This window comes from Pinus tabuliformis, chromosome X, assembly GCF_031772625.1.
Source record: "Pinus tabuliformis cultivar Carrire ecotype Pingquan chromosome X, CPIR1, whole genome shotgun sequence".
NCBI lineage: Eukaryota > Viridiplantae > Streptophyta > Pinopsida > Pinales > Pinaceae > Pinus > Pinus tabuliformis.
This window is the reverse complement of record NC_142308.1, coordinates 911,060,440-911,084,143: the sequence shown is the minus strand read 5'-3', so window position 1 is coordinate 911,084,143 and position 23,704 is coordinate 911,060,440.

The window sequence follows — 23,704 nt, the reverse complement described above, 5'->3', positions numbered from 1 at the left end:
AAACCTTGCACCTTACAACTATGCAAGGCTTAGGTTAATTTCAGCTAAAAAGAAGGAACCTGAATAACTATTGCAATTTAGATTAAAATTTGTACAGAAAATGATTAAAAATGGAAGAACTCAATGGTATGATAACTTTTACCCACCCATTAATTTCAAAGACCTTTGGTATTATTCTGAACCTAAATAGAGATAGTAGAAGAAGAGGGGGAGCCTGGATGTGGTGGACCATGACCTACTTGATACTTTTCAAAAGTTGGGCATGCCCATTTCCACCATGGATACGTAGACTCTATAGGTAGTTGAGGCTATCTTTTGTTCGTTATAAGAGGTAATTTAGGAGTATCACTATCTAGTTAGGAAGTAGCTTGGTAGGGTTATTTCTCCCGCTGATCACTATTATGCTGCATTACAATTTAATTTTTTTAATGATAGCTCCTTCTATTAAATCTCCAAGCACAATCTACCACCCATGGAAATATTCACTTATATCAGGATGAATGAGATGGAGATGAGGCATTTTGAGAGGACTCATATTTTTGTAGATGAGAGGAGTTTTGTGAGGTGAGAGGAGTTATGTGACATATTTTGAAGGATGAAATATACCATTTTATGATACCAATCATCTTGATGCCACATTAGTGAATCTCTATTGCACCGAGGGATCAATTATAAAGTATTCCACTTTAAAGAATTGGTATGTGAGGGATGAGGACTGTAGATGTAGGATTTATAATTTTATTATAAAAATACATTTTTTCGATGGAGACAAATCAAGGATTTCATGGACCTCAGTAGAGATTAGTTTAACAATCACCTGGAAATACTCAAGCATTTTTTTGAAAGGAAATGATGCAATTGGAGAGTTCTATTATGTTGCCTTGAAAAATAACTATCAATAGCGGGGACAAAGGTGATCCATATAGGAAATATTTACAAGAGTATGATTGTTTCTAAAATTATATCTATAGGCAAGTCAAGGGGACACTACAGAGGATTAGTGCAGGTGCAACCAAATTATCATAATGCAAGGAATTTTTCACAATGTGATATGATGCTCATCGGTGACTAGGAAGCTGCAAATACTTATCGTTACATTCAGGTATAGTTGAGTTGCATTCTAAGGTCCCTAATTTCATTTATTGATAGTCCTTCTTGTGTTCTTGTCTCTCTTACTTTCATTGTGGTAGGATTGGAATGGGTTTAAAAATCAAGCATATCATTGAGTCAAATAGACACCCACATGTCACTACATGTCATTGTGCATACTCTTTGTTTTTTATACAACTAGAAGTGAGAAATATGATGTGTGCACACAAAGAAAATCCTAGGATGCATAATGAATCCCCTCCAATTCCATTTTCTATGGTGACATTTTATTTGCTTTGTTTATACATGTCATCTAGCCACATAGTGAACACTATCGAATGTTGAGGTATATTTCATATAAATCTTTTATAGTCTACTTTATTTTATATTCAAGTATTCATCGTATTTCATGTATTATACTCTGCATTGTACCTTCTTTCATTTTTAGGAGAGGAACTCAATAGTGATGGTAAGAAGCAACAATTGAAGAAAGAGGAGAACAATAACATTGGAGCAACAAATGCAAAATGAGAGAGAGAAGAGAATCTGTCTAGTGATACCCTTAGAGCCAATATCTTGCATAAGGAACACTCATAGAGACTGATGGTCAAGCCTTCAGAGTTGGTGAATTCACTTGCAATTCTTTGGAAATGCAGTGAAAATGTTTTGAAATGATGAAACAATATTTCATGTTTAAATTGTACTCAAACCCATATTAAGTGGGAAACTCATATTGTAATACTTGACATTCTATATAATAAAATTTATATGGTTGAAATTATTTCTATTTTCACTTCATATTATTTAGTCTTGTAATTAACATATGTAACTTTGCATTATCATATTAGATAAACATGCACATTGTATGCCATTTTCTTAAAATTTAGTCGCAAAATCATACTACTTAATTTATGGTGATTAATAATAAACACATAAAATCAATATAAAACTACTAATTAGTAGTTTATATTAATTAATGATGAACATGAATAAATGAAATGAATAGAAACTACTAAATGAGTCATTTATATAATGAATATGAAAATACCAAAAAAAGATAAATGACTACTACAAATGATAAAAATTTTATTATTAAGTGATTACTAAATTTTGCATATATATGACTATTAGTAGCTAATTTACAACAGCTTCTAATATGACTAAAATTTAGCCATATTTCTTTGGTCATTAATTGGTTTTAAATGATGACTAAAATTTGCATATATATGACTATTAGTAGCTAATTTACAACATCTTATAACATGACTAAAATTTAGCCATATTTCTTTGGTCATTAATTCGTTTAAAATGATGACTAAAATTTACATATATATCACTATTAGTAGCTAATTTACATTATCTTATAACACGACCAATGTTTTGGTCATATTTCTTTGGTCACTAATTGGTTTTCTCGAGGATTTATATAGTAATATATATTTTTTTTATATTTGGTCATTAATTGCGACAATTAATGACTAAAAAAATGAAAAATTAATGAATAAATAAACTACAAGATGGTAAAATTGAGGAAACCAATTAATGACTAAGCTAAAAAGACAAAAAGGTGGTTGCTTTATAAGATATTGTAAATTAGCTAATATTGGTCACTGATGAAAAATGGAAGTTTATATGCAAATTTTAGTTGAATTTTTAGTAACTAATTAGTCATTTTGTACTAGTGAATGAACCCAGTTGTATTGACCATATCAACTGAGGCCTGGCACCTCTGGCACCTTCCCTCATCCCAATCAGGAGATTATCCACGTGATTATGACTATGGGATATATGGAGGTTAAATTAATAAATATTGGGAAGTTTGAATAATAAAAAATGCAGTCTGTTTTAAGTTTGTCATATTTTTCAACATAATTTTATATATTTATAAATTTTTTTAATTATTTGAATTTATTAATATTTATTAAGATAGTGTTTCTTATTTAATAATGTAATGTTTAATCATACAGTAAGCGTAATAATTATAAGTTAAATGTTCTTAACAATTAAGAAAATGTGTTTCTAAAACAATTAAGTCTATATGCCTTCATTGTTTAACAAAAATAATGATATATAGGTTGATATTAGTCTTAAAACTATTTTATTATCTCAATTTTATATATTTATAGATATTTTTAATGGGTTGTCTAAAACCTAGATGTTTTGGAAGTTTTGGTTGGAATTTGACAATTTTTTGTTGAGTGAGTCATAATGAATCCAGAAATATCAAATTAAAATTATATTATTATTAAAAGAGCTGAGAGAGCCCGCGCCTCCCTCCCACGCCTGCCCCTGCTGCTGCTGCGTACCCTCTGCGCGCCTGCGCCTAGCAGCGCTGCTGCTGGGCTGCCTCCTCTGTCGGACTGCTCCCTCTGCCATCCTGGGGCCTCCTGCCCGCTTCTCTTGGGGGCCTGCGGCCCTTCCCTCCCTCTGCCTTTCGCAGGAGCGCCTCTGGCGCTGCTGATACCCTCTGCAATGGATCCACCAAACAAAGAGCAAGATGACCTGGAGAAGACTTTTGCCTCATTAATCCAAGAGAATACCACTGAGAAAATACGCCCCTCTGCCTCAAAGTTCATCAAGAAGCTGGATGAAATCCCGGAAGTCTCGCTCCCTCCTGCCCTTCCGAGGAAAGCAGCAGTTGCCCTAGCTGATCGTGGTTTGGTTGGCCAGTTCACGGGACTATGGCCATCCCCCCGAACAGTTCAGCGATGGGTAGAAAGGAACTGGAACTCAATGGTCCAAGGGAAGATAGCAATAAGATTCTGTGGGAGGGGATTCTTTACCTTCCTTTTCGAAACGGTGGAAGATCGTAATCTCATCTTCAGGAACGGCCCCTACTTCATGGACACCAGAGGCCTTTATCTAAACAGATGGACTCCTGACTTTGATCCAGAGATGGATGTTCCGAGTGCTGTTCCGGTCTGGGTCCGTCTTCCCCATCTGCCCCTCCACTGCTGGGGAGATGAATCTGTGAAAGCCATAGGGAATGTTGTAGGGAAATATATCGACAGATCGGAACCAAAGGAGAATATGCACGCATGTGCAAGGATATGTGTAGAAGTGGACCTGGGGAAAGGATTGCCGGAAGCGATCAAACTTAAGGTGGACCAGTGGACGCATATACAGCAAGTGGACTACGAACAGCTGCCGTTCAAGTGCAAGGTATGTCACGAGTATGGGCATTTTGCCAATAGATGTAGTAAAAATAAACTAGTAGACTCTGATAACAATGTGGAAGCTCCGGAAGAAGCATGGGAAATTGTAAAGAAGAAAAAGACAAATCCTCCCCCTGGAACCTCCTCAAAGCCCCCTATTGATAACTCAAACCCTCATTCCCTTCCAACCGGATCTGACCCTTCTTTCCCCTCCTCCTCCAACCCTTTCGAATCTCTATCTGCTGAGGACCCCTCCTCCCCCCCCCCTCTCTCCGAGAGGTCCCAAATCAACCCCTCCCTCCCCCCCTCAGACTTCCCCCCCCCAAACTGTTGAAAGAATCTTAACAAGGAACAAAGCGAAGGAAAACATCACATCCACAGACCCACCCAGAAAAGTTGGAAGGAAATCAAACAAAGAGATAAGGGATGAGAATGCCGCAAAGGAAATGGCCACAGGGACCCAACAACCAATGGACACATATCTTGATAAGACCAAAGGAAGCGGGGAGAAGGTAAAGGAGAAAGGTGGAACTCACAATAAACAAAGTAAGTGATGAATCTGGTCTCTTGGAACTGTAGGGGGATGGGCTCCTCCCTAAAAGCTAATGCAGTCCGTGACCTTCTCAAATTGGAACACCTCGACTTTCTACTACTTCAGGAGGCCAAAATCACCGAGCAGGATTTTCAAAGCAGTGTGAAAAGAAGCAGAAGCTATGAAGGAATAGCAATAAGCGCAGTAGGAGCCTCAGGCGGAATAGGTACAATTTGGAACAAAGCTAAATGGAAACTCAAAGATAGCAGGCATAACAGATGGTGGTTAAGACTAGATATGCAAAACATATCTAAGACAGAAGACTACACGATCTACAACATTTACGCTCCCCCCCCCCACTTTAGAGAAAAAGCTTCATGCTGGGAATCGGTCAGCACAGACTTAATGAGTGCCCAAGGTAGAAATATCTTCCTGGGAGGAGACTTGAATTTGATAAGGAATGCAGAAGAGAAGATTGGAGGGAATTTTTTTGCAGATCCATCAAGGGATGCATTGGAAAAAATCATCCAAGATTACAGTTTTGTGGATATCCCGCCTCAGAACGGGCGGTTCACTTGGTCAAACAAGAGAACAGGGAAAAATAACATCAAAGAGAGATTGGACCGTATTCTGGTTCAAGAAAGAATTGTGGCCAACTTCCCAAGGATCCAAAGCACAATTATCCAAGGCTTTATGTCAGATCATAAACCAGTGGCACTGCATCTGGTTAAAGGGGAAAACATGGGGCCATTACCCTTTAAGCATAACAGAGCTTGGGACAGCAGTGAAGACTTTGGGAATTTGATAAAGGAAAATTGGGCAACAGAAGTTACAGGCTCTCCGTACTTTATATGGGAAACTAAGATTAAACGGCTCCGGACAGCCATCAAACATTGGGCAAGAAATTACGCCACAGAGGAGGGAAAAAGGAAAACTGCCCTACAAATAAAGCTTGTTGAGTGGAGTCAAGAAAAAGAGAAATGCCAAGATACAAAAGAAGATTTAAGGAAGGAAAAGGAATTACACATGGAGCAGTATAAGCAGAACCGGGTGGAGGAGGAAGAGCAAAGGCAAAAATCGAGATGCCTCTGGCTCAAATCAGGCGACAAGAATACATCTTTCTTTCATAACAGCATCAAATTGAGGAGAGCGGGGAACAACATATGGAAAATCACAGTGGAGGGTAGAGTCCTAACAGAGCAGGAGGAGATCAAAGAAGCAGCGACCCATCACTTTCAAACTCTCTTGACTGCTGATCCTCAGTACTTGGAAAACCCGGAATTCCTAAACATAATTGAGAGCAAAATTACTGAAGCTCAAAACACTGAGCTAGATAAGGAGATAACGATGGAGGAGATAGCCAGATCTATCCAAAGCATGCCAATGGATAAGGCCCCAGGCCCAGATGGTTTCACAATGGCCTTTTACAGAACCCACTGGGAAATCATTAAGAAGGATTACATAAGAATGGCAAAGAATTTCTTTATTAAATGCAAAATGGGCAGCAGCATTAAGTCCTCCCATCTAGCCCTTATCCCCAAAGACCCAAACACCCAATCATTTGACAGATTCCGCCCAAATTTCTCTGTGTAATGTTTCGTACAAAATTATCACCAAGATATTGGCAAACAGGCTAAAACAAGTTCTTCCCTCCCTCATATCCGAGAACCAAGGAGGCTTTGTACCTAGGAGACACATCACGAATAATGTCATTCTAATACAAGAGGCAATACATAGCATCATATCCAGAAAGGAGAGGGGCATGGTCATTAAACTGGACATGGCGAATGCCTTTGATCGAGTAAACCACTCATTCCTCAAGGCAGTCCTAAAGAAATTTGGTATCTCAGAGAACTTTACTAACCGGGTCATGGAATGTATCTCTCATAATTGGACAGCTCCCCTTATCAATGGAAGGCCCTGCAGCGCCTTCAAGAGTTCTAGAGGCTTGAGGCAGGGATGCCCGTTGTCACCATCTCTCTACATTATAATGGCTGAAACCCTCAGCTTGCACTTGGAGAACAAGCGAAAATCAAAAGAAATAACAGGGGTGGACATAGTTCGCGGTTCAAAGGGAATCAATCACTCCCTTTTTTCAGATGACACTCTGTTGATAGGGGGTGCTTCCAGCATTATTGCCCGGAGATTCAAGAGCACACTGGAAAGGTTTCTACAAGCCTCTGGAGGCAGATTGAACAACAACAAATGCATGATTTACACCTGGAATGTTCCAAGAAACATAACCCAGAGAATATCCATAATTATGGAAATACCCGCACAAGGGAATTGGTCCCATTTCATGTACTTAGGGCTGCCTTTAGCCAAGAAACTATTAAAGCTGAGATCTGGGTAAAACTAATCGAGAAGCTAAGAGGGAAACTACAAAGCTGGGGAGTGTATTGGCTTAATTTGGCAGGCAGAACTATCCTCATCAAGGCCATTCTTTCAGCCCTTCCAATCTATCAATTTGCTACTACCCTCGCCCCGGCAGGCATCCATAAGCACATGGAACTGATTATCAGAAGTTTCCTGTGGCAAGGAGGAAAGCAAGACACAAAGAAATTCAGCTTGGTAAAATGGGATAAGGTCAGTCTTCCCTTAGAAAAAGGAGGAATCAGAATCAGAATTCCAAGACTCGCTAACATGGCAATGGGCTATAAACTAGTTTGGAGAATTCTAAATGAGAAAGGGGCTTGGTGGACAGAGGTCATCAAGAGGAAGTACTTAAATGGGACCAATAGTAGCATCCTCTCAGAAACCATCACTGAAAGACAGTGCACTCCTGTTTGGAAGCTGATCAAAAAGACACTTCCTCATTTCAAATCTTGCATCTCCAGGGCTCCGGGGAATGGTAAAGAAACAAATATCTGGGAGGACAGGATCATGGGCAAGGAAGCAAGGGAAATGCTCCCCAACTTCAGGGCCCTGCAAAGGTGGATGGCTGAAGCTAAGATCAAATCTCTATATGATCTCTCTCTATGGGATCAGGACTGTTGGATAGGCTGGAGTCCTCTCTCCCTCCCGGATAACCTCAAGAACCCCTGGACTAAGCTCAAATCCTCTTTGATAGGCTCAGCCCCTACAAACAGAACTGCATAAGACAAATATGTCTGGGACCCCAATGGGGGAAGTTATACAGTCAAGGAGGGATACAAAGTTCTGCAAAACGCCTCAGCAATAAACAATTGGCCATTTTACAAAGCTGCGTGGAGAACTGAGTGTTTGCCAAAGGTAAAGTTTTTTAATTGGACCCTTCTGCATGGTAAAGTCCTCACTGCAGAAAATCTCAGGAAGAAGGGCATCCAGGGACCTTCAATTTGCTGCATGTGTAGGGAGGAAGAGGAAAGCAGCACTCATCTATTTAGGGATTGCCCCTTCGCAAGAGCTTGTTGGAACCACATTATCAGCCCTCTAAGCATCAGTGATCTCCCCAACCAAATCAATCTTCTTCAGAAACAATCGGGAAACAGCTTCCCTCAAGCTGGTAAGTGTAAAGGCCTGGTCAAAAGGATATGGAACAGCATCCCTGCTAATCTTTGCTGGCAGATATGGCTCGCTAGGAATAAGTGTATCTTCAAAGACAAAAAACCAAGCATTTCTAGCGTTCTTGCCAAAACAATGGCCCTCATCTCTGAGACCATTGAGGCAAATGGCAGAACTCAGGTAGAGCTAGACTTGGCAGATGAAGGAGTCAAAGATTGGATCAGCAAGTTCAAACACAAAATGGGAACTAAGGAGCAAGCAAACACGGAAGGAAGGAAGTCAGAATGGAAATTGAGAGGAACGAAAGAAGAAGTGAAACAGTGGATAAAAAATCAAAACAAACCTACCTTGTACTTCGATGGGGCATCAAAGAACAACCCGGGCAAAGCGGGAGCAGGTGGAATTATCAAAGAATGTCAAGGAAGAAACATTGCGACTTTTGAATCGGGCATGGGCACCATGACAAACAACAAGGCGGAGGCATACAGCGTCCTTCTTGGGACAGGCATAGCCAGGAATCTTGGTCTAAAAAGTCTCTTAATAATGGGCGATTCTGCTATTATTATAGCAGCCATAACATCGGGAAGAGACTTCAAACAAGTTGCTCTAAACAGAATCAAAGAAAGGATTATGGAAAACATTAGGACTCTCGGGGAAGTCTCATTCAAGCACATCCTCAGAGCAAATAATGGAGAAGCAGACGAACTAGCGAATAAGGCAACTGAAAGGCTCATAGGTCAAGTAAAGGAAAATGAAGTTGTGTATGAGAAAACCATTCCCTAAGTGGATCCCCCTCAACGCCTCGTCCATGAAGCCCTGTCACCTCAGGAACAATTTATCCCGTACCTGGTCCTTCCTCAATCCTCCCCTCTACTCCAACTGGCAACATTGGAAATCCAAGCGTCCTCATGATCTGAACCACAATTCTGAGCCATATCTCACCGGGATCTCCTATCTGATCAGCGCAAACATCTTCAGGATTTGGGATCTTATCCTTCACCTCCGCACGTTCCTTGGCAGCAGGAAAATCATCACAGCTGAACTCTCCACTTCCAAGAACAGAACCGTCCAGAACAGATTAGAGCTCATGAGGCTCCTCCAGGGTCCTATAAATTGCAGTCGCACTTCTTGCAACAACACAACTCAAGAGGAGTATTACTCTGCGTCAGTCAATAGCAGTTGTGACTTATGCAACCACTTATGCTCCAAGCGTAGGTATCTGGTAGAAGAATTCAACTCACGGGAAGCAGAGCTCCGCTACGAGCCCCTGGTAACTGTGGTTTTATACTTTGTTTTTTATTCGCTGACCGTTTCATTTCTGAAGTGCAGCAGGGTCTTTGATGTCTCCTCTCAGCCCACTCTCAGGCCTCTAAGTAATCTCCATCACTCCCTAGTGAGATTACACCCTAGTGGCATCGCCTTCCCCTCTACGTTGCTCCCATCTCCTCCCACAAGCAGTGGTGTTTCCTCTGTTTCGCTGCCCACATTCCCTCCCTCAAGACTTGGTATTCTCTCTGTTCGGATGGCAGATCAACAACAACAACCAGCGGGCCAGGCTCAACCAGGCAACCCTCTGGGCAACATATTTAACAACAAGGACTGCACCATGTGCAAGGCTCACACATTTATGATAAATCGCCTGACTCAGTAACTCAAAGAGCTGCAAGAAGACTATCATGCAGACAGGAATTCAAAGCGGAAAAAATTGGATAAGAGGAAGACAGAGATCGAAGCATTAAAAGAAAGATGCAGCCACGTGGAGGCTGCCATAGAGCATATTTGCTCCCTTACCCAGAGCTACCAAGCTGAAGCTTCAACCAAGGCAAGCGTCAGGAATCCAGATTACTCAGTCACTCAACATTACCCTTAACGGATGCAATGTAAATTTAGATGGATAGGGGGTTCTTTTGTCAGGCAATATAGTCGCCTCTGTTTTGCTCTCTGTTTAAACAAAAGGAGCAGCGAGAAATATGGGTATGCGTACCCTCTTTTGAATCTCAGCACAAAGCTCCATCTCCCTTATGTACTTGAATTCTGTATCGCAGGCTTTTATAATATATAAGTACCCGACTTCGTTAAAAAAATATATATATATTATTAAATTTATAAAACAAGACATTCTTATATATTCTTTTTTTCACATTTAAAATTAATCTAAAATCATTTACTTATATATTAATAAAACAATAGATTGTTATATCATAAGATAATCCTTGTAATGTATTGCATTAATACCACAAAGTAATCGTTATAATGGACTACATTAATATATACATGAATATGATTATGTGGTATACAACGGTTAAATTAATAAATGTTATGAAATTTAATGCTACTTATGTTAAATTTCCCAATTCACAACACATTTAATATATTTGTCCATGCACTCCTTTCATATCCATCCACCAAATTTGATATATTCCTCCAATCCATTATAATTAAATGCAACAATAAAATGTGTTTGGATATAATATATAGGCACACTTTAATATCCATCCACTATATTTAATATATTCCTCCAATCCACTACAATTAAATACAACAGCAAAATGTATTTAGATATAATCTGTAAGCACACTTTAATTATACGTTAGCCTTTGTATTGGTTTTAATGCGGCCCTTCAAATGAGTTCTTAATTCTACTTTTCTATGGTTTTCAACCCACTTTATTATGATGTAATCACCAAATATTCTCTTCAAGATACTTTTATCTTATATATTTACTAGAACACACTACATTAATATACTATATGTTCAATAATATATCATCCCAATGCAATGTTTTGCTTGAAGTGCTTTTCTTCCAATTCCTTTTCAGTGTAACACTCATTAATTCTATGGAATAAATTTTAAAATTAGATTTAAAATATTTATTGAACACATTTTGTGATTGTTTTATTATTGTCTTTGAATGGTTTCAAATACACCATTATTCAAAATATGAATAATTATTATATTCCTAAGAAAATATGAACATGTATAACATTACAATTATCGTTAAAATAATTATGATATTTAGTGTAGTTCCCAATTTCATATAATTCTCCCTTTAAAGAACTTTGACCTCTTAAGATAAGAAATCCATCCCTTTTCTTCATTGGGCAATGTAGAGTGATGCCCTGGTTGCTTAAGAAATCTCAAACATAATTTGTTTGGTGGGAAAATTTTAGGTTTAAATGGTATATGTTTAATCATAATAATTATAATTTACAAATAAATTGATGACTTTCTTTTTTCAAAGTTTATAATTTTGCAATAATGTTATTTAAAATTTCAAATACATTATTTATAATTAGATATGTGAAATATTGTTTAATTATCTTTTATATACATGATTTTGATTTTTTTTCATAGCTTTTAAGATGAAAGAGACAATGGTTTTTTCTCAATTGAGAATTGCTCTTAAACTTAGGAGTACTAAGGGTTGGTTGGAAGAAATTAAATTCTATATAGGATTCAAGTAAGGGTGTCCCTTATACCTTATTGTTTTTTGTCGTATACATTGATAAGCTAGAAGAATGTCCAAAAGATGTAGGTTGTGTTGTCCCCAATGCTATTATTCTTTTGGAAAAGAGATATTAATACATTTCCAAGTAGCTAATAGTCCTCCAATTATTTTGCTCCAAGATGAATATGACTGTCAATATTGGAAAACTTAAATTCATCATAGTTAAATAAAAAAAAGCATATGCTATGCTTTCATATGTGAATTTTAAATTGTGAAAAAAAACTTTCATCACTATCCCTCTTATCACTCAAATTTTTTAAATAATTAATAATATACACATTATCCCTCTTATCACTGAAGTTTTTTAAAGAATTAAAATATACACACTATTACCTTAAACCTTTGTTTTCTTTTAATGTTAGCCTAAATAAAAATCCCTTATCATTTTTTATTAATATATTAGCTAAGAGATAAACTCAAAAATTAATTTAAAAAAATATTTTTTCCTTCGCGTAATTTAAATTTTCTAACAACTTAAAAACTTCATAATTACTAAATTATGATATTATATATAAATATCTACATATGCATATTCAACATAATTCTTCATTATTTTATTCCAATATCTACATATTCACAATATTTCATCATTAGTTTATCTCAATATCTCATTATATTTTCTATTATATTTGAAGTATTTTTATAATTACATAATTTATATGCTCCAAATCTATAGATTATTTTCACAAGAATGATTCAGAATAAGTCTAATGAACTATGCAGATTCCCATGGAGAGAGAAAGAGTAATTGCTATAAAGTAATATTTGGAGTGTTTTAATAGTGTATCTAATTATTGTTTATCTAAAGCTTTGTGGGCTATTTGTATATAGTATAAAGTGATTATATTTATTGGAAAATAATACAAGAGAATATTAATTAAATGGTGAATTTAGTAATGAGGGATTCTGGACTATTTGTATATAGTATAAAGTGATTATATTTATTGGAAAATAATATAAGAGAATATTTAATTAAATAGTGAATTTAATAATTAGGGATAAGCTTTTCAAATTTCTTTAAATGTTAAATTTTTCCTTTTAAAAATAGATGAAACAAGAAATAGTTACTAAAAACATTATATATAAAGTAAATTATGGAAAAATAGCCATATTTACCTATGTGTAAATATATGCAATTTTATGAAATCTTTTGATATGGATTTAAAGTTTAAACTAATAATTTTTAAAACCTCATTCAAACTAAAATCTATAATTGATTTCAGTTCACGAGTGATCTCAATTTTCTTTTTACAGAATGCTCCAAATTTATGCAAATTCAACATAGTGATATAAAACCTACCTTATTTAAAAGGAAAAACAAAATAAATGAAATGAAATCCTCGGGCATGTATGAAGCCAGCTACTCTTTATTTCCAAGGAAATATTAACTCGATAGGTGGAAAGAATATAAGGGAACAAAAACAAAATGGTTGCAGCTAGAAATAGAGGCAAAGGATTTGGGGGTAAATATATGCTCGCATAGTTACTCAGAAGATGTTTCAAGAATATACCACACAGCTTTGGCATATATAGGAGGATGACTCAAAGGACTATGTGCTCGTTCTATGAGAATGTGGATGACGATCACAGTGATTCGAACATGGTTGAAATCTGGCCGATGTAGCCGATGGAAGATGAGGGCGCTACAAAGAAGGTAAGGGGAAAGGCTCAACTGTACAACCACTGTGTTGTGCCAAGTTTTAACCTGGATCCATTTGGCCACGAAGCCACACTTAAAATGCGAGAAGCGCTACTATTTATGGAGGCCATGGAGAAAAAATGGTGGCTCGACTATGTACACCTCTAAGGCTCCACAGACGTGCTCAATTATAAATTTCAAAATGTAAGGGGGCTGATTTGCTGCACCACCAACTCTGTTTGTTTATTTTTTTTTTAACAAAAACCAAATACAATAAACTTACTCTAAAAGAAAACTACGGTTCTTCCCCACATCCCCCTATCACCATCTACTTGGGCATCTCATGATACATGAATTTTAATTCTTGCTGCTACCATTACCATTTTAAACCAAAAGGGTTCCTCCAATGAATCTTGAAGGAAACACTAAAAAAACATTAGGTAGAGAAAAGGAAGGCTAAGAAATATTATGAAGCTTTCTTAGCAAATAGAAGTCGATAGATAGAAGACCCTTAAAATCATTCGAGTAATGCTTCCATCAATCGTTAGAGTAATCCTTCAACAATTCCAACAACCGAAGTGCTAAGAAATGCATGCATCCATGGAGCCTTTTCTTATAATAGATGGAATGGTAATGAATAATAGGTACAATAAATATTAATGACAATTTTAAATTCTCAAGTTGCTAGTATTCCTCCACTTGTAATCGAAGATGGAGTGTCAAGATTATTCTATTATTCATAAAAGTTACAAACTGAGATGGAGTGGTAGAGTTATTTTGTTATTCCTCCATGTTACAATTAGAGATGGAGTGGCGTAGTTATTGTTAAGAGAATGAATGGTGAAATTGATGGAAAAGTTAATGAAATTATAGACACCTATTTTTTGGAGTTATTATCAACACCAATAAATGGTGAAATTGATGTACAATTTAATGAAACTACCCGCAACTGTTATTTAGAATTGGACACACATCACCAATGGCTTGAAACATATGATCATCATATTCCGAGATAATTAAATTAGAAGAAACATATATTATACGTTCATATGTAAATTTTAAATTGGTAAAAATATATTTAATCACTATCACTATCACTATCACTATCACTATCAGTATCACTATCACTATCACTATCCCTCTTATCACTCAAAATTTTAAATAATTAGTATTATACACACTATCCCTCTTATCACTGGAATTTCTTAAATAATTAAAAATATACACACTATTACCTTTAACCTTTGTTTTATTTTAATCTTACCCTAAATAAAAATCCCTTATAATTTTTTCTTAATATATTAGTACGTCCATAAACTCAAAATTTAATTTAAAAATTTAATTTGTCCTTCCTTTAAATTAAATTTTCTAATAACTTAAAAACTTCATAATCATTAAATTATTATATATTGACATCTCATTATATATCAATATATACAGATGCATATTCAACACATATTTTCATTATTTTATTCCAATATCTACATATTCACAATATTTCATCATTAGTTTATCTCAATATCTAATTATATTTTATAATATATTTGAAGTAATTTTATACTTACATAATTTATATGTTCGAAATTATTTTCACAAGAATGATTCAAAATAAGTCTAATGAGCTATGTAGATTCCCATGGAGAGAGAAAGACCATTTGCTATAAATTAATATTTGCAGTGTTTTAATAGTGTATCAAATTACTTTTTATCTAAAGCTTTCTAAACTATTTGTATAGTAAAAAGTGATTATATTTATTGGAAAATAATATAAGATAATATTTAATTAAATGGTAAATTTAGTAATGAGGGATTCTTGACTATTTGTATATAGTATAAAGTGATTATATTTACTCAAAAATAATATAAGAGAATATTTAATTAAATTGTGAATTTAATAATTAGGCATAAGCTTTTCAAATTTCTTTAAATGTTAGAAATAGATGAAACAAAAAATAGTTACTAAAAACATTATATATAATCTATATTATAGAAAAATAGTGAAATTTACCTATGTGTAAATATATGCAATTTCATGAAATCTTTTGATATGGATAAAGAAAGAATGCTTTCAAGATAGGTAAGAAAATATACAATAAGATAGCTTGTAATAGTTCGTACAATGAAAAATATAAATCAGCACAAAATAAATTATTAAATGTAAATTGAAATTAGGAGATTCATAAAGTGAGTGAATGCCAAAATACTTATCCATAATCGAAATAATATTTCTTAAAAAAAATATAAATTAATTGGCCTTGTAACATTTCATCCTAAAGTTTTTTTTTGGTGAGAATGTGCTCTGAAGCGATTCAACAGCGAAAGACAAAAAACCCTAGCCGCCGTTTAATGGACCTGCCATAGCCGCTACAGGTTCTTCCACTGACGGCCGCCTATGGTACCCGTTGCAGGAGGGGAGAGCTCCGCCTCCCCTCCAAAGGACACACCCTTATCTGACAATATGCAAAATACTGTGACTCTGCACCCCGCAGACACAGATCCAGAAACTGAAAAAGACCAGCAAAGGACGCAGAAGGAAAAGATGCACTCAGCTCGGAATGAAGAGGACAACGAAAGCAATGATAAGCACACCAATGCGGAATCATCTCAGACAAAAGTGACCTCAGCCACTTGTATACCAAAAGCAGCAGAATCGATCAAGGTTGAACTACCAAGCCACCGCATCAATGGGGAAATCCAATACATGTATGATTACGCTCTCATCGGAAAGTTTTTGGGATTCTGGCCCACAGAAAAAGCCTTACAAGGATGGATAGCCTCAAAATGGAAGCCCAAAGGACAAGTGACTTTGCAGCTTGGCCCAAAGGGCTTCTTCACAGCCATCTTCAACTGTCTCGAGGACAAAACAAGGATATTTGAAGGCGGTTGGTACTTCTTTAACTCCTCAGGTTTGTATCTAACGGAATGGAAGCCTCGATTCAACCCTGACAAAGAAGACTTCAGTTGGGCCCCTGTATGGATAAGAATGTATTCCCTTCCTGTGGAATACTGGAAAGAAGAAACGCTGGCAGACATCGGCAACAAGCTGGGGACCTTCATCAAAGTTGCAACCGAAACAAAGACACGCAAATACACCTCTTACGCTAGGATCTGCATCAAGATGCACCTAACCAAGACCCTTGCAGACATGGTAAGTCTCTTTCACGATGACTTTGAATGGAAACAGCCCTTAGATTATGAGCATATCCCTTTTCGCTGTAGAAAATGTGATGACCACGGCCACCTCTTCCGTGACTGTCCCTTAAATGTGAAGCCCCTGTCTCCTTCCAATGATGCAAACAAGGACCAAGATTGTTTCACCAAAGTCCCCACCCGCCGCCGGCATGCCAAGAAAAATCAAGCTATTCCAGATCAAGCCCTCAAGGCGAACCCCCAGAACCGCTTCTCTGTCCTTGCCTCGCAAGATATTCCAAACAATCCCAACTCCGACTCCCCAGATCAGCCAATCCCACCCGCTCTCTCCTTCAACCGCTCCATCACCTTAATATCCTCTGACCCAGCCTCTTACAACTCTGCAGATACACCCTCAATGGAGAAAACCAAATCTGTCTCAGATCTCGGACCCCTAATCCCTTCCAAGGGGAAAACCATGATGAATGAAAATCAACACGCATCAGATATGGATCTTGACGCAGCACTAGCCTTGAGTCTTCATGAAAATGCAGTGGAGGTGGACCACAATACTCCAAGTGTTATGGAGGAAGATCGGGAAGATGTAGATCTAGAAGAGTTTGACATCTCCAAGCTTGACATCTCCAAACTGGAGACAACATGCAAGCAAAAAGAGTACAACTCAATCCCCCTCTGGCAAATAGATAAACTTGAAGGAGTCCTGACCAGGGTGAAGCACCATAAAAGCCTGGGCATCCAAGGAGGCAGTCACTGGGATGGAAAAAAGATCCTTAAAGATACAAAGAAAAGGGGCAGAAAAACAGACCTTCAGAGAACAATAATAGTAGGGGAACTACTTATGGATTCGGGGCAATTCCCCAAGTTGACCAAGTTCTACAAACCCAAATCTCAATCTACATGAAGCTCATTTCTTGGAATGTAAGAGGACTCAACAGTCCCTCTAAACACAGAATGATCAAAAACCTGATTATGCAAGAAAAACCAGCAATAGTCTTTCTTCAAGAAACAAAGAACAACAACACAATGATAGACAGACTCAGAAACAAAATATGGGCAGGCAGTAGTTCAATATCAGTAGACGCCTCAGGGGCATCCGGCGGTCTTGCCATTTTATGGAACCCGCAGATTGTATTACTTGATAATTTTCATGCCACTCTTCATCTTATTCAAGCTACATTCCACCTCATCGGCACCAACATCCACGGGCACCTAACCAATGTATACTTCCCGCAGTCAATTCAGCAAAAATTGGATCTCTTGGATATGATTTCCCTCCTCAATGCAAATAGACACTTCCCCTTATGGATTGGAGGAGGCGATTTCAATATCATAAAATCCATGGAAGAAAAACAAGGAGGTAGAACCCGGCTCGACAGTGATAGCAGCGGCTTCAAGCAATTCTTACAAAACAATCAGCTCATGGACATCCCCACCTCCAATGGCATTTTTACCTGGTCCAAAAGGCGCAGAGGTGCTCACCATATTGCCTCAAGGCTAGATCGATTTTTAATCTCAGACAATGCAATCCACCTTGGAGGAGATTTTAGCGCCTCAATCATTCCCCAAGGAGGCTCCGATCACTGGCCAATTTTGCTCCATTGGTCAAGACCAGGCAACTGCTGCAATCGACCCTTTCGATTCGAAGCCTTTTGGCTCACAAACAACAAGTTCAAGGATGTCGTCAATCAAGCCTGGACATCTTACATCCTGCCTGTGGGAGCTAAGATGTATCAGTTTCAACAAAAGCTAAAAAATCTGAAACAAGTTCTTAAAATATGGAACCGAACTCATTTTGGCAACATACAGGAGAGTAGACAAAAACTGGAACAGCAAATGAAAGTACTACAACAAAAATTCATCCTGGAAGGACGCACAGAAGAACAAATTCAACAGGAGCAGATCCTCTGGAATCAAATTAAAGAGCGTCAAAAACAAGAGGAAATTCTATGGCGGAAAAAATCTCGAATAAGCTGGCTTAAAGATGGAGAGAAAAACACAAAATTCTTCCACAAAACCACCACACAAAGGCATATGCACAACAAAATTACCTTTGCCAACAATCAACAGGGCGAAAGAATAGAGGTTCATGAAGACATGGTAAAAGAATTTATAGGCTACTTCAAGGACATTCTAAAGGAACCTGACGGCAACCGGGATGAGGCAATCTGGGCTATCACGCAGCACATTCCTAAAATTATCAATGAGGACCACAACAATCAACTGCTCCAACCCATATCATTAAAGGAAGTTGAAGAAGCCATGGCTCAACTCAAAGATGGCAAAGCTCCAGGGCCTGACGGATTCACAGCCAATTTCTTTCATGAATTTTGGGAGCTCATCAAAGTTGAAGTATGGGATCTAGTGGAAGAATCCCGCAGCATGCACTGGGTCCTCCCGGCCCTCAACTCAACCTTCATAGCCTTGGTACCCAAAGAAGCGGCTTCAAACAAACCTGAGAAGTACAGACCAATAGCGCTATGCAATGTGATTTACAAACTCATTTCAAAGGTTATTGCAAACCGACTCAAACCGCTCCTCCCCCTGCTCATCTCTCCAGAACAGACGGGGTACGTTGAAGGTCGGCAGATCATGGATGGAATAATTCTTTCAAATGAAGTCATACACTCTTTAAAGCTTCTCAAAAAACCAGGTATGCTTCTCAAGCTAGACCTTTCCAAAGCCTTCAACAAACTTAGTTGGAATTACATTCATAAAATGCTCTTGGCTTTTGGCTTTAATGCAACCTGGACCAGATGGATCATGAACCTAATCACTTCTCCAAGTTTCTCTGTCTTACTGAACGGATCTCCTTCTCCTCCCTTTCACCCCTCGCGTGGCATTAGGCAAGGGGATCCTCTATCACCTTTCCTCTTCGTTTTAATGGCTGAAGGGTTAAGCAGGCTCCTCAAATCAGCAGTTTCCTCCCAAGCTCTCAAAGGCATCTCTCTCCATGGCCGATCTCCTCAGACTCATCAGCAATTCGTTGATGATACTATGCTCTTCGGGCATCCTTCCGTAAAAGAGGCCTCTGTATTCAAATCTCTCCTATCCCTCTTCTCTGAAGCCTCTGGCACATCCATTAACGCTGTAAAATCTCAACTCTTCTTCTTCAATACTCCCCCCTCCACGCAAAGGAATATTGCTCGAATTTTGGGATTCACAATTTCCCACCTGCCTTCTAAATATCTAGGAGCTCCCCTCTCCGATTCAGCAATCAAGCAGGTGTCCTGGAGGTCGCTTCTGGACAAACTTGAATCAAAGCTCTCATCCTGGACTTTCCGGGCTTTAAATTTGGCAGGCAGGCTCGTCCTCATTAAATCAGTATTACAAGCAATGCCGCTCTATCTTTTCTCCATCTTGGCAGCTCCAAAAGGGGTTCTGAAGGCAATACGCAATCTACAACGCAACTTCCTCTGGGGATCCACTGGCCTGAATCGGAAATGGGCCCTTGTCAAATTGACAGAGGTTTGTAAAACCAAATCAGAAGGAGGGCTAGGACTTCGGGATCCGCTTCAAAGCAACAACACAATGGGAGCTAGAATATGGTGGAACTAGGTCTCCAAGCCAAACACCCCATGGGCTCAATTATGGCAAGCAAAATATGCCAGAGGCAGCAGTTGGAGTGACCTCATCAGAATCAATCCTACAGCGCAAGGTTCGCTCATCTGGAACAATGCAAAAACTCAGAGTAGCTTCATACAAGAACATAGCTTTTGGGAAATTCATTCAGGCACAGCTGCCAGATTCTGGGAGGACTCATGGCAGCAACTCCCCAAACTTGCAAATTTGTTCCACAAACCTCTTTTGCAGGCTAAAATGAAGCAAGAAAGCATCACACTGGTACACCAGTTCTGGCAGCCATCTCCAAATCATGACTTTCAGACATGGAAACCGGCGCGACTCTGGCAAATAGATTGGCAGGGAGAAACGTACACAGATATTGATCAGGAACTCATAAATAGGAAAATCCGCCATTCCAATCAGCAGGATAAACTCAGATGGGGCTACACAACCAAAGGCACTTTCACCACCAAAGAAGCTCATCACTTGCGCTATTCCAATCTCCGGGCGGCCAAGGTTCAAATCTGGCAACAAGTATAGCACACAGGGCTATGGCCCAAGATCTCCACCTTCTTATGGCTATTAAGCAAAAAACGCATTCTCACTTGGGACAACTTGATAAAAAGAGGATTTATAGGGCCATCCAGATGCCCAAACTGCAACATTAATTGTGAAACTATCAGTCATCTAATGGAAGAATGCCCATTAGCAAATCAAATCTGGGAGAAAGTTGAAAAATGCAATATGAGAGCAAACCCAAGACAGGTGGATGTCACGGAAAACATAAGGAACTGGGCCAAAAAGTCGTTCAAAAGCCGGATTCTCAACTCTCTGTGGAGCATCATTCCAGGCTTTCTGTACTGGACACTATGGAAAGAGCACAACCATAGAATCTTCAACAACTCATACAGATCCATAGATGATCTTTGGCTCATCCTCAAACAAAACATACAGGAAACCCTGGCCATAAGAGTTTGGAATGACACGGACATGCCTGAAATCCAGCAAGAACGCAGTATTCTGAAAGAATGGAATCTTGACCTTAAGTCCTTGGTCAAGGTTATCACCAAACCATCCATTAGATCCGCCTCTCCATCCTCCTGGTCCCCACCTGCATTCAACTCATACAAGCTGAACTTCGACGGCGCTGCCAAAGGCAACCCTGGCCCTACAGGTTTTGGCGGAGTCATTAGACGACATACAGGAGAAGTGATACACTTATATTTTGGCACAATAGGAAAAAATACCAACAACGCGGCAGAGCTGGAAGGACTATGGAAAGGAATCTGTCTAGCTGAACAGCATCACTTCTCCCCACTTGAAGTTGAAGGTGACTCTCTTATACTCATAGAGGTGGCTAAAAGAATACAGGCTGGAGCCAAAGCAGTCAAGATTGCAAAAAGTTGGAGGCTGCTAAGCCGTCTGGAATCCCTAGAGGAAAAGCTCCACACTCCCCACAATATAACCTTCCATCATGTAAGGAGAACAACGAACCAGGTAGCAGATCGGCTGGCAAATCAAGGTGTGTCACAGTTGACACCTCACTTCTCAGGCTCATTGGATATGGTTGAAGATGCTCAACTCAAAAAGGATTGCATCTCTTTGGTGCAAAAAGACCTCCCTCACCTGGATGCGGGTGTTTATGATGCGTGAGAGGCAGGTGGCTCGTCACATGGGCAGGTGTCAGCCTGGACAAGCCACGACATACCAGTACGCAGGTGTAATAACTCTGCCAGAAGGTGAAGCAATCGGGATGTTAAGTCTGGTTCAGGCGCCATTTTTCGCGGAGGGTGAAGTCATTGGAATGTCAAGCCTGGTCCATGCACCATTCAATGCGCAGCAGAAGATGAGGAGAATGGAACTCGTTAAGTTTGAACCCCAAGCCGCTTTCCCGCATTCTTTCAAGCGGACCGAGCCGGTGCTGGCAGAGACAGAACATTCTCTGGCCCAGTGCAAGATTTCTCAGGGGAATTCTGCAACGGGAGGCAATTGTCGGATGCCAAGAGAGAGGCCCAGGATGAGCAGTCGTAGAGGAGGTTCTAGGGGCCGTTCTGCCACTTAGAGGCCTGACATTTCGCCTTCCTCCTCAGTGGAAATTACCTCCAAGAAGAACAGATTTCCGAGTAGGCTTGCCGGACGCAGCAATGTAAGAGGCAGAGGTGAAATTCTGGAATGCGGTCATGTGGAGCACCCGGCTGTTCGATATCGGATCCCCTGCACGCTAGAGAACAATACCCTCATCGTCTCAGTCACCGTGGAGCACTGCAGCAATCTCAGGGGGCAACTGGAAGACCTGACAGTGCCAAGGGTCGACATGCAAGTTCCCAGAGTTGACATGAGGCGACCAAATCAAGCTGATGATGCTGGCCCCAGTGAGCCGGTTCAGAGGTTGATGCGCTCGGACACGGAGGATTCAAAGAAGCTTAAAGGTCCAGTGACGGACGAGCCTCACACAACTGATGAAGATTAACTCAGAAGCTGCTCTGTATTCGTGGCCAGGAATGCAACTCTCTGTCCAACTCTTTCTGCTCACTTTGTCTGTTTGTTACTGGGTTTATGTCCTCCGAGACGGTTTATATGTCCACAGTGTCAGTTTACGTGTCATCCATGTCAGCTTATGCGTCCACCGTGTCATTTTATGTGTCCACCGTGTCGGCTCATATGTCTACTGTGTCAATTTAGATGTTGGTTATGTCGGAAGGAAGAAAAACTGGTCTCTTTTTGCGCCAGTGTTGCTTTGAATGGTCAATCATGGGGAAAATCTCTCTGGAGATGCAGGGCCATGGCCCTGATGTAAATTTTTGCTGTAATTTTGTTTTTTTTGTAATATAAATAGATTAGTTTTATGGAGAAAAAAAAAAACTTTTCATCCTAAAAGAATGTCAATAAAGTTACATTCACAAATTTTATTGCTAGGGAAAAAATTAAATATTAAATGATAACATATGTTTTCAAGCTTAAAAGAGAAAAATATTAAGGAAAACTTCTACTTTCTAACTAAATGTATAATAGGTTATTTTACAAGGAAATTTAAAGAATTGTTAAACATCTTTTTAAGATAAAACGCCCTTTACCTTCCTAAGTTAGTTTTTAACTTACTCACACCTGTCATTTATAATTTGACACACCTTCCTAATGGTTTGAAACAGATGATCATCTTATTCGGAAATACACCTTTCCACTACTATGCCAAGTGTATGTGTAAGGTGTGTGTTACATTTTGTAGTGTTCCCATTATGGTTAGTCATGATAGGTGTCAATTAACAAATGTCAAGGTAAATTTTTAATGAATCTTTGTAAAAAATTAATTTGAAAAAGGTTTAATCATGCGATATAGATATTCAGGGAAGTTAGTGGTGTGAATTCAATCCATGGATATTGTGGCAATGACGAGAATATACTCTCATCTATAAATTTGAATCGTCCGATCAATTTTTTTAATTAGTAAAATTATTAAAGTTCGCAATTCCAATAGGAGGGATGCCTATCAACATAATTATCTCTGAAGATTCAAAAACGTAGGTCAAAAAATGGAGTTATTATCTGATAAACCACATGCCAATAAAGATATTTCTGAGATGAAATCC